We start from the raw sequence: 12343 nt of genomic DNA, 5'->3' as shown, positions 1-12343 counted from the left end.
GAGTAAACAAAAGAATCCCTTTGTTCTTACATTAAAGTAAATTCAAGAGAAGATAAGAGAAAGCAAAGATCAATAGAATCTAGTTTGAAACAACATTGCAAAGGAAATAGAACTAAATAAAGTTTGGACTAGGTAGATGCAATCTTTATAAATGGATTCACGTATCTAAATATAAATTTGACAAATGTATAAGAACTGATAAGGTAATGAAGTCATAAGATATATTTTCATAACATTTTTTCACTTATAAAATGAGAAATTTGACCTGAATACTAAATTACATGAACTAAAAAAAAAAAATCTTAGATTCTCCAAGAGCCCAGTTTGGGAATGATATTCCTATCTCAGAAAGGTGCGGATATGACTTCCTTAGCTGATTCGAAGCACATCAAGAAGTAATTGTTTATTTGAAGAACATCAAGAAGCTGTATTCAAAGGTCAAGAAAGAAAATGGGGGGAACTAGAAATGTGAGCTCTAGTGAAAATCTTAATATTTATCTATAATATCTATCGAGTAGAAGGAATCTATTCCTATTTCAAGAGAGGTTATATATTGACAGTTCCTATTTCAAGAGAGGTTATATATTGCACATATAAAGATAAACAATTATCACACTATGTTGGGCATGGGATTCCCTGCAACAAGTTTTGGGGCTTAAAGCCCGCGTTTTGGTCAATTGTATTGTAAGACTCCCCAAAGTACAGGTGTGGAGCGCGAAAGTATAGGATGAGTCATAGGGTTGTCGACCCTAAGAATTGTAGAATAATGTAAAGTTGTGTCGGCATACCCATGGTTCGCGGACCATGGGATTGTATAAATAGAGCGAGGCTCTAAGTGTAAAGATAGTAATAATTAGCGGGTAATAGATAGATGCAAAGGCATGGTTAGAGCATAGAGGAAAAGTTGAAGTATACTAGATCGTAGTAGTAGGAAGAGGCTCTGCAGCTAAGTTAGCAGAGGCCTAGTAGAGTCCGCAACTGAGTGCGCAGACCCCTGCAGCTAAGTGCGCAAGCGGAGTCGGGTTTGTAACTGGGATTGTACTTGAAAAGAAATACTAATAAAGATAAGTTTGATTTGGAATATTGTGCATCTATGTTTCTGTTTATCTTTATGCATTTATACTGGTTATGATTACGTGCACTTACCTGGATGTTGAACGAAGTAATGAGAATATTGGGCCCTCACAAGTTAAGTTAAGCACTAATATAATAGTGCAGTAATAATAGAGATCAGCATAGTACTTTCTTCATGCCCTTACAGAGGTGCGTGGAGATAGTGGCACAAGTCGCAAAGGATAGACAGCTACGCGGAGTAGCGTAAGCGCACAGGTTCTGACCATGAACCTCCAAAAACTTCATCAAGACATCCCTAAGGTGTGGAAACCTGGTTCCAACACCCTCCCATACTACTTTGGGTGAGACCTCAGTCCGCACTCTGTGGGCTGTTACCAAAAGGGCTAGTAGTACTAGGATTTGCTTGGCTAAATCACTTCTGAACCTGGGTCAGGCCCCACTAAGCCAACAAATGGTTCCATTGCTGGGACCAGGATCTGCATAAGGGTTATTTGATTTCGTGCCATTGGAACCCAACAAAGAAGGAAATTGAAGAGTGGTTGGACAAGAATATTCACAAGTTCGCGACACAGGAAAACAGAACTCCGTAAGTATCTGAGAAAAAGTGTTTGGATCGCTATGTGTATACTGAAGTCCAGGATATTTTCTTTACATCCTTTCCTTTTGAACTGTATGAGTGGATCGTGAGGTTAGCCGACAACCAAGCAAGGTGTAGGCACGACCAACTGATACTGTGGACTTCAAAATTAGTGCACAGACTAGAAGGCTTAGAAGAGAAGATAACGTGAGCTGTGGACTGCTGGCTTGACTGAATAATAGGAGGATTTATCACTGAGTTCGCGGTAGACACGACCATCAGTTATAGTGAGGTAGGGCAACATTTTCTCAAGGGACCGTGAGGTAAGTATATTAAATCTCTGAATACTTGGATTAAGATGTTGTTATGTAAAAAGTGGGTTATGAGAATAAATTAATGTTTGGGACTACACGGAGTGGAAAAATGTACAAAAGCAGAAGTAGTGAAGAATTAGAAAATAGTCCCTTAATTTCACCCTCATGGGAGAGCGAGGACGAGCTCGCAAAAGTTTCTCCGAGAAGCGCAGTCAGTTTGATAAGGTAGCGGATTCCGCAGTTACCACCCACACTGCCACCTACTTCACCTCCTTCACCTCCATTTCCACCCACTCCACCTCCACCACCTCCACGGTTCAGTATGGCAAGCGCGATCAAATTACCAGTATTCAGAGGAGTAGGGAATGAGGATCTGGACCAATTCTGGTTCATGGTAAGAGCAGTATGGGAAGCACAAGGTGTCATAGACGATAACATTAAGAAGGCTACATTGGTGAGCATGCTGTAGGATCACGCATTAACATGGTACATCAAGCACTCTAATGAGCACACAAACGCAGGGATAGCAGATATCTAGAATGCGTTGAACAAAGAATTTAGCAGGCCAAAATCAGAGACATAATCAATCATCGGGTTTAAAGAGATCGCGATGCTTTCGAGCTAGACCCCTTGGGATCTGGACCAAAAGCTGAAAAGTATGATCCACGAGGCCAATATGATGCTAACGGACGCACAACATTGTGCATGGTTTGCAGCATCTTTGAAACCACATTTGAGGACGTCATTGTCACAGTAGAAACTTTCTACCCTAGCCGAAGTGTTGGAGATGGCGATGAGATTACATGAGACCCCGATACAGGACCCTAGGTTGGGAGTCCAACAAATCCATGCGCAACTACAAGATCTGTGTTTGGAAATGCAAAGCTTGAAGTAGGATAGGGCACCGTAGCCAAAGGCGCTCAAGGAAGTATGGTGAATAAAATGCAAAGGCCAGGGTCATGACAAGGATCACTGTCCATTGTTTGTGAACTACTTGGTAGAAGGAGGGCCAATACCTTTGAGACCGGAGATGCAGGTAGGGACGAGCATGGCACCCAATTTATGGTGCGCGATCTGTTAGATAGGAGGGAAACATGTGACAGACAATTGTCATTCGCTGCAGAAATATACACAGACACCTCGACAATTGTTTTTTAATTTTTGCAGGTTGGTAGGACACAATGAGCACATTTTCCACAGTTACGAGCTAATGATGGATCAGACCGCAGCCTATAGAATGCAGACTTAAATGTGAGCCCTCGACCCAGATGCAGGGATGGTGCACACTGGATTTCAGGGGCGACGTCGAGGATGAGGTGGAATGGGACCAGGAAGGGGCAGCAGATAGTTAATTTGTTACAATTGCAGAGGAACAGGGCACTATGCCCGTGACTTTACCAACCTGATGAGGATATCCTGTATGTATTTTTCTCAGTTTGATCATGAAATAATAGACTGTCCTACGTTGATCACAAAGATGCGCAGAAAAGGGGTATTCTAGCCTCCCCCAACTCAGAATATACAAATGATGAGGTCTAAACTGCGTGAAGAGGACTTGGATGTAAATATGATGCTCAGAAGTGGTGTGACCATGAGAGAGGATAAGGGAAAGCAGCCAGAGGAAAGTACGTGGGTTCACAAGGCTCCTGCAAAGGAACCTGAGTTTGACTTAGAACGCGCAAAGGAGACATTCATGGAAGCTAAGAAGAGCTTCACAGAGGCCTCCATTTCAGGTAGTAAGGATCAACCAGAGCCAGGAATGGATACTTCAATGCTTACTACCTTTTTGGAGACATGCATGAAACTACTATGTGACAACAAGGCGATTAAAGGACTACAGAAACTGATCACCAGGTGCGCGAGGTTTGGAGAACTGCGCATCATCCAGAAATTGGGGAAGCATGCATTGCGCACTAGAAGAGAAATGAGGTTGACTGCACAGATTGGGGAATATGAAATGGATCAAGTAATCCTAGATCTAGGTTCGGACACGAATGTATTACCAAAGCAAACATGGGAATGTATGGGTAGGCCCGCGTTACAGTGGTCCCCTATTTAATTACGAATGGCAAACCAACAGAAGATTTTTCTGTTGGGAAGGTTGCAAGGGGTAACAATTGATATTGAAGGCCCAAGCAAACAGATATATTTTGAAGTGATAGAGATTGTACATTATAGCAATCTCTATCTCGCGTTGTTAGGAATAGACTAGGTCACCGATATGAACGGAGTCATCAATCTGAAGAAGCACAAAATGATCTTCGAGAAAAAGTCGCTACCCATTGTAGTCCCACTGGACCCAACCAAAGGAGCGCGCTACGCTGAACCAGTGCACGACGATGGAAGCGATGATGATCTTGATTATATTTACAGGATAACTGCGTGAGACTAGGATTGGGTGAATTCGACAGTAGATGTGAGGATCTCGTGGGAGCGTGAAAGCTCCTGTACTTCGGATTCAGACGAAGAAGTAGAGTGATGACAGAATCAGTTGCATGAAGTGACAACGCTGAATGGCAACATGATGATTAGATCATTGTGGTGCATGACAATAGAGGCACGAGAGGTGCTGACATACGATGGATTGACAGTGGTGCACGAATTCTTGAGTGAATTTGAGAGCGTAGTACCGGAACAAGAGTGGTTCGATGCGTTGAAATGGGCACTACAAGCAACACCCGCATGATGGTGGGGTACACATCAAGAAAACTTTGAGGATTGGCGTAGATGTAGGAGGATAATGCAGCTATGGTTTGGAAGCCCCCAGCTTTGAATGAAAGTCTGGCAGCCAGGACGGAGAAACTTGCATGTCCACCTGTGTCGATGGGTACAGACGTGTGTTGTGCAGTCCACACAAGCACACCCCAAACTAAGGATCAAAAATCAGAATAGGACGCAGTAGCAGGGAAGGTGGCATGCACCACAAAAGTTCCATGTAGAAGCATTCAAGAAGGTATGTGGAATCATGAACAGAGTTCACCAAGCGAGACGAACTAATTTGGACCTGCGGGTACCAGTGGTTCGATGCGCCTATAGGGCCATGTGCAAAAACTTGAGCATGGAAATGATTCCGAAGTTGAAGAGTAGAGTCGAGACAATAGTTTTGGAGGAAAGAAATCCTCACGCAATAGCTCCCACATTTGGGACAATATGAGAGGACTAGGACGAAGGCATTCTACAGCCGCACGAGGATGAACATATGCAGATTCAGGAAGCCATTCGGTGAGGGAACCTTAAGATTCATGAACTCGAAGAAAGCATGTTAATAGACGTGGAAATTAGAAAACTAGAAACCTAAATTGCGCAAGCATGTCACGTCGATAGAATGACAGGACAATATGTGGGCAGTCATACTACTGTAATAGAAGATTGCTGCCGAGAATTTGTGGCTCTGCTACCATGGCCACGACCACACCTTACCAGAAAAAGTAACCAAGGGAGTGCACAACATAAAGGAGAACGCATGGCACTAACTTTTGTGAGGGTAATTGAGGAGTTCCCGCAGACTAGGCTGGAAGGTGAGTCGAAGCCTTGCAGAGGTGGTGCGACCACTTGACTATCCGTAGGGATCACAGTCTCAGCACTCCAAGCAGTTGAAAGAGAGCGTGGGACTATAAAAAATTATGTATGGAAGTTGCGCGATAAGAAGGTTGTGCACAGGATAAGTATTTCACAAGGGTCAGCCTGCACATAGGGGGCTGCGCTACTGCACCGGTAGGCTAGGAAGTGACTGTTGGTGTCACTGTTCGTGACAAGATGTCCAATTTAAGACTACGAGGAGTGGGCAGTGGGCAATTAAGACACGCAGTCAAAACTAGATTTGGGACGATCTGCTTCCAATCTAGCATTAATGGGATGAATGTGGGGGGAATGGTCGAATTTGAATTCAAAAAGGCCTATAAATCACAGGTGGCTATCCAGCGAACAACCCTTGGAATTTTGAGAACTCAGTTGTTGCGCTATCAAGTGGGTATGGACCTTACAAATTTGGAGGCTTTGAGAGCAAGTTCAATGTTTGAGACATTGCTGAAGGAGATGCAGGACATCCTGAATAAAATGATGTCAACAACCGAGGAAGTCACGTAGAGCCTTACGCTATTAGTGGGGGATGCACTAGGAATTCCAAAATCACCCCGGACGCCAAGGCCCGAAAAGGATCCACAGGCAGCAGGACTAGTCCGCATGTCTTTGAGAAATCCGCGGTTTGGTAAATTGTTTATCAAAGACAAGTGTAAGATTGTTAATATTGAGATAGATGATGATGAGGAGGATCTCTAGGATTTTGTAGAAGAAATCGAGGCGAATGAATAAATGGAGGAAGACATTCAGCTAGTGCATGCTACAGCAAAATTTCCCAAGTATGTCCCTTCGCGGAGAGGGAAAGAAAAAGTACCCAAGGATTTGGATACTGTTAAGAGCGCACTCCAAACCCCACTCCTCCCAGATGGAATTTTGTTTGAAGGTTTAGTTCTGGGCCACATGTCCACGATGAAATTTGAAGATTGGGACCTCGCGGACAGCGAAAAGTTCCCACATTTGGAAATTAGTAAACTCATGAAACAGAGCAAGGAGGGTTCAGTTATAGTGCTAGAACCACGAAAATGGTTGCATGGTGTGAAGGAGGCCAGGCTACTCCACCTACTATGGATTCCACACTTTCACTGGGCACTGATCATGATCTTTATGATCAGGAAACTGCTTTTCCTAGTGCACGATGGGTACTTGTGGCTGGAGGAGCCTATTCCCATCATGACAGAGCTTATTCACAGGATTTCTCAGCTTTCCTATAAGGGAAGGAACCCCATGGAAATAACTGGCAAAAGCGGACATTTGGCGCTCGCAGAGGCCATGAAGAAGAAATAAAAGTTGGAAAAGAAATGGAGAGGCTACGTAATTAGTAGCATTCAAGACAAAGGGGTGCACATAGCCACCCAGCTGTTGGCCGGGAAGGTGATGAGAAAATGTCGCGGAAATGAGGTACAAGTGACAGTCGTCACGTTGGCCAAAAAATGCGCGTAGGGGGTCCAATTCAATTGGGCCAAATTCCTCTGTGAGGAACTCTTAACCAACTACAAAGAAGCTCAAGAACAGGGTAAGACCTTCCACTACACGTGGTTTCTCTTGTCTATCTTATTGGTGGCAGGGGAATTGCCTGAGGACAATAATTCCCTCCCCTCGAAAAGGACTTGCCAGAGGCGGCAAAGTACGCGTCGCTCTAGGTGACAAAGAACACCATGCGAATCTGTGAGACCAATTTCTTCTGGGTGCTCATTGAGGTGAGCGTCCGAATATGGATCAACAAAAGGTAGCGCCTATCCCCCACAGTGTACGACAGTCTATGGAACTTTGCAGACTTCAAGGAGGATATGCATAATGTGTATATCAAGGTGTGTAAGGACCTGGTGCAGACTTGGACCAAACTTCCATTGATTATTTTGTGTTTGCTGTGCTCGAATCATAGCCACTCGGGTGGTGTGCCCCGGATTTGGCGGTGCGTAATGAGACAACGATACAAAAACAGCAGGATGCCACCAAGTTGCTGGCATAGTAGAAGCATAACGAGCAGTTGGCCGAGGAGGTAAGGGCTTCCTGTGAGGCAGCAAAGGCCGCCACAGAGGAGAGCAAGGCCATTGAAAAAGCAGCAGTAGCACCGAAAATTGGGGCCACCACGACGCAGGAAGAAGGAGGCCCGGACCTGACCATAGGACAAGGGACAGAGGACACGGCTGAAGGCGCGGACCCACGCACGACGTCTACACAATAGAAACGGCCATGTAGAATGGAATGAATAGGCCCATGGAAGAAGACTAAGGCTTCCAAACTGGATAGCGAACCCATTACACTGACAGAGGGTGACCTATATGACATTGACGACACAGTTCATGAGGTCACCAGGGAAACACTCTAGGAAGCAATGAAGGAGCAGCAGAATGTGTTGGGGGCCCTTAGGGCGCAGGTGTAGCAACTTCAGGTGTGGTCCCCACAGGAGGGAATGGTAGCCACCTATGATGTCACAGGTACATCGATAATGGAGCAGTTGCTGCGGGCCAAAATGGCTAACACCGTCGCACTGCCGGCAGGATCACTGACAAAGGACAGCATGGAGGACAGAGCCACAATGGGACGGATCAAGGGACTTGGCCTAAACTTGGCTGCCCTTCCACGGGATATATTAAACTAGCTACAGGACAGAGTGACAGTAGAACTCCGTGCGAGGGAAGGATGCGCTGTACAAATTCTCAGCAAACAACGAATCAACATTGAGCAGCTTAGTCTACAACACAATGAAGTGCTAGCGTAGAATCAACAGCTAGAGCAGATAGTGGAGGAAGCATGTCGCCACACTCTAGAGTTAGATATTGTGACCGACCTACCAGTTGAAATGTGAATTCACAGATTGGCTAGTGGATTCTGTGAGGCAAAGGAGGAAGCAATGAGGATACAGCTAGACCTCAACCTCCAAATTGTCGAAGTATGATTAATGGCTCAGTCATCCACAGCCTCGGAAGTTAGGGAATAGTGCGCTGACACTATCTAAAAAGGGCTGGAGGAAATAGGACTGGCAGTGCAAACCTGTATGGGTATGTTGGAAGAATCCTTCATGGTCCTCACTTCCTTATAGGAGGACCCCACCATATAGTGCCTGGAAGGAGAGGTGCGGGATGTTCAAGAACACTATGATAGTGTGTGCAGAACAGTGTAGACAGTTGTCCTGACCCAGTGACTAGCAAATCTACAACGGTCAAAGGCATTGAAGGAATAGGTGGATGCCACGCGAGAAAAGGAAGCAGTACTTAAAGCGCACATCCAACCTTCAGTTGATCAGGCTTTCCACATCACAGCTGATATCAAATGAAATCTTGCACAAATGAAGGTGATGCATGCTTTAAGACAAGGATTTTCCCCTGAAAGTGAGCATTTGTCAGAAAGAGTAGAGCAGATCCAACAGATGGTAGAATAGTGCAGTGCAGACCTTCGTACAGCACAAGCACAGTTGGATGGACTCCGCATAAAGATCGATGCACCAATAGAGTGACTTGGGACGAGTCACTATGATTGTGTTGGGGACTTGTTGGGCATGGGATCCCCCGCAACAGGTTTTGGGGCTTAAAGCCCATGTTTTGGTCAATTGTATTGTAAGATTTCATGAAGTATGGGTGTGGAGCGTGAAAGTCTAGGATGAGTCATAGGGTTGTCCGCCCTAAGAATTGTAGAATAATGTAAAGTTGCGTCGGCCTACCCATGGTCCACAGACCATGGGATTGTATAAATAGAGCAAGGCTCTAAGTGTAAAGATAGTAATAATTAGCAGGTAATAGATGGATGCAAAGGCATGGTTAGAGCATAGAGGAAAATTTGAAGTATACTAGGTCGTAGTAGTAGGAAGAGGCTCTACAGTTGAGTGTGTAGAGGTCCAGTAGAGTCCGCAGCTGAGTGCACAGACCCCTACAGCTGAGTGTGCACGGCGGAGTCGGGTTTGTAAGTGGGATTGTACCTGAAAAGGAATACTAATAAAGATAAGTTTGATTCGGAATATTGTGCATCTATGTTTTTGTTTATCTTTATTCATTTATACTGGTTATGATTATGCGCACTTACCTGGATGTTGAATGAAATAATAAGAATATTTGGCCCTCACAAGTTAAGTTAAGCACTAATATAATAGTGCACTAAGAATAGAGATCAGGGTAGTACTTTCTTCATGCCCTTACAGAGGTGCGCGGGGATAGTGGCACATGTTGCGAAGGATAGACAGTTGTGTGGAGTAGTGCAGGCACACAGGTTTGGACTGTGAACCTCCAGAAACTTCATCAAGACATCCCTAAGGTGCGGAAACCTGGTTCCAACACCCTCCCATACTATTTTGGGTGAGACCTTAGTTCGCGCTCCGCGGGCTGTTGTCGAAAGGGCCAGTAGTACTGGGATTTACTTGGCTAAATCGCTTCCGAATGTGGGTTAGGCCCTACTAAGCCAGCACACTATAACTAGGATCATTACAAACATATTCACTATTGAATAATAGGTATAAGCTTCATTGTACCTTCATTATAGCTCTTTCCACCATGAGGACCCTCAACATTATGGACCATTTTCATTTTCAAAGGAAGATTCTACCGAGGAGCATGTGGTTGAGAAGTGCAATGGAAACCAACCCCATGTATCCTCGCAGAGGGAGTAAACAAAAGAATCCCTTTGTTCTCACTAAGGAAATTCAAGAGCAAATAATATAATGCAAAGATCAATCGAATATAGTTTGAAACAACATTGCAAAAGAAATAGAACTAAATGAAGTTTGGAATGGGTAGATGCAATCTTTATAAATGGACTCACGTATCTAACTATAAATCTAACAAATGTATAAGAACTGACTAGGTAATGAAGTCAAAAGATATATTTTCATAACATTTTTTCACTTCTAAAATGAGAAATTTGACCTGCAGACTAAATTACATGAAATAAAAAAAAGAAATCTTAGCTTCTCCAAGTACCTAGTTTGGGAATGATATTCCTTTCTCAGAAAGGTGCATATAAAACCAAACTAAATTCACTTTAGATTATCAATAAAATAATATCTTAGAAAAAAATGCATGCAAACTAAATGAAATCCCAACAAGTGGTTGGTCCTGTCATGAGGCCAATTAGGAACATTTGTTCACTTCTAACATGAGAAATTTGAAATGAGGTAATGCTCATAATACCATTGAAATAGTGGTAGATGCGATAATACTAGATAATAACTCTAAATACCAAAATGATGAACAAGTTTTCAAAGATAATCCTAAGATCTGTTTATAGCTAGATTCACATATTATGAAACCTAAAGGTGATGGATAGTGGGACAAAAATAGGAGTTACTCAAAAAAATCAAAGGGTTGAGAGACATGATATTATGAATATTGATTGTCAGTTAAACAATGGTAATGTTGTACCCAAATCCCATAACCTAAAACCCAAAACCCACAACACTCGTTGAAACCCACAAGCCAAAACCCACAAAACTCAAAACCCACACAACTGAAGCTAAATTTCAGAAAGTTACCCAAAACCCACAAAACCCAAAACCCACACAGCTAAACATGTTTAAAAACACAGGCAAAACAAAGGTACAATAATCCAATTCAGCTAATTGTATTTAAAAAAACAGGTATATAGGCTGGTAGGACAGTGTCCTACCTTCTAGTCATCGTTTCATCGACTTTCTCCATGCCAGCAAGCCACAGGAACCCCACATGCTCCAAAAACCATAGCTTAGACTCTAAATCGCACAACAACCTACAAGACAACATCAAACATTGTTAGACATCCCCAAACCTGCAAAAAACAAGTAAAATTCAACCAAAAAGCTCATAAATTTACATAAAAACCTGAAAAAACCCTTCAGAGCATGAAATGACCATATCCAACACTAAGTTGAGCTAAATCTGCCATAGGGATGAAAGGAGATGAATACCCAGCCTAATACACTAGACGGGGAAGAAAAACCATCCCAATAAACAAGACAAAATAGATGATAACAATCGAACAACCTCTAGCACAACCATCAAAATTGCTCCATAGCCCATTATCTGCAACGCCGAAGACAATTATGGTAGTGATTGCCATTGGAGAAATGACACAGAAGTACCTGACAATGTAAACGAACAACAACTAGACCCAAACATAAATGCATAGTGTGAAACACAAGCTTCAAAGACTATACCCTAACCTATACCAAACACTTCCTAAACCTGTTGAACTGGTGACCATGTACAATGGACAAGTGGATGCATGCAGCAACCATGTGTCATATGACAGTGAGGCACGACTTCGTGGCATTATTGTGGTACAAGGTGGAGACGTTTGTGTAACAGTGGCTCTCCAATAGTTGTGATGTTAAATATTTTATTATCTATCTAGATTCATCATAACTCATGATCTATAAAGCCCTAAGAGGGATCAAATCTCTTTTCACTCTAAAAGAAGCTTGCATTTTAACATATTTAATCCTCTTGGCACTTGTAGATTCAAAGTGAAGATAAATCTAGGTTGGTTTTATCATTAATTATAATTATAAATATAATTATTAATTTTATGTCTTAAATTTGATTTATTTTTTGTTTTATTTTTATGTAATTTGACCAAGTTAAAAAGATTTATTAATTTTTATTTTATTTTTACTTTTACTTTTATTTTTATTTTTAATTTTAATTTTTTGACTGAGTAAGAGAAAATGTTATAAAATAAAATAAAAAATAAAATATCCATAAAATATTTTAATTTTGAAACAAGTTATGGCTTTTGGGCATGTGGTATTGATAAGCCATGGTATTGGCCCATGGTCCTGTAAAAAAGCTTATTTACAAGTTGGGCATGTGGTATTGATAAGTCATGGTATTGG

Source organism: Pinus tabuliformis, chromosome 9, assembly GCF_031772625.1.
Source record: "Pinus tabuliformis cultivar Carrire ecotype Pingquan chromosome 9, CPIR1, whole genome shotgun sequence".
NCBI lineage: Eukaryota > Viridiplantae > Streptophyta > Pinopsida > Pinales > Pinaceae > Pinus > Pinus tabuliformis.
The sequence above is the reverse complement of the archived record's forward strand: the minus strand, read 5'-3'. Positions refer to the sequence as shown.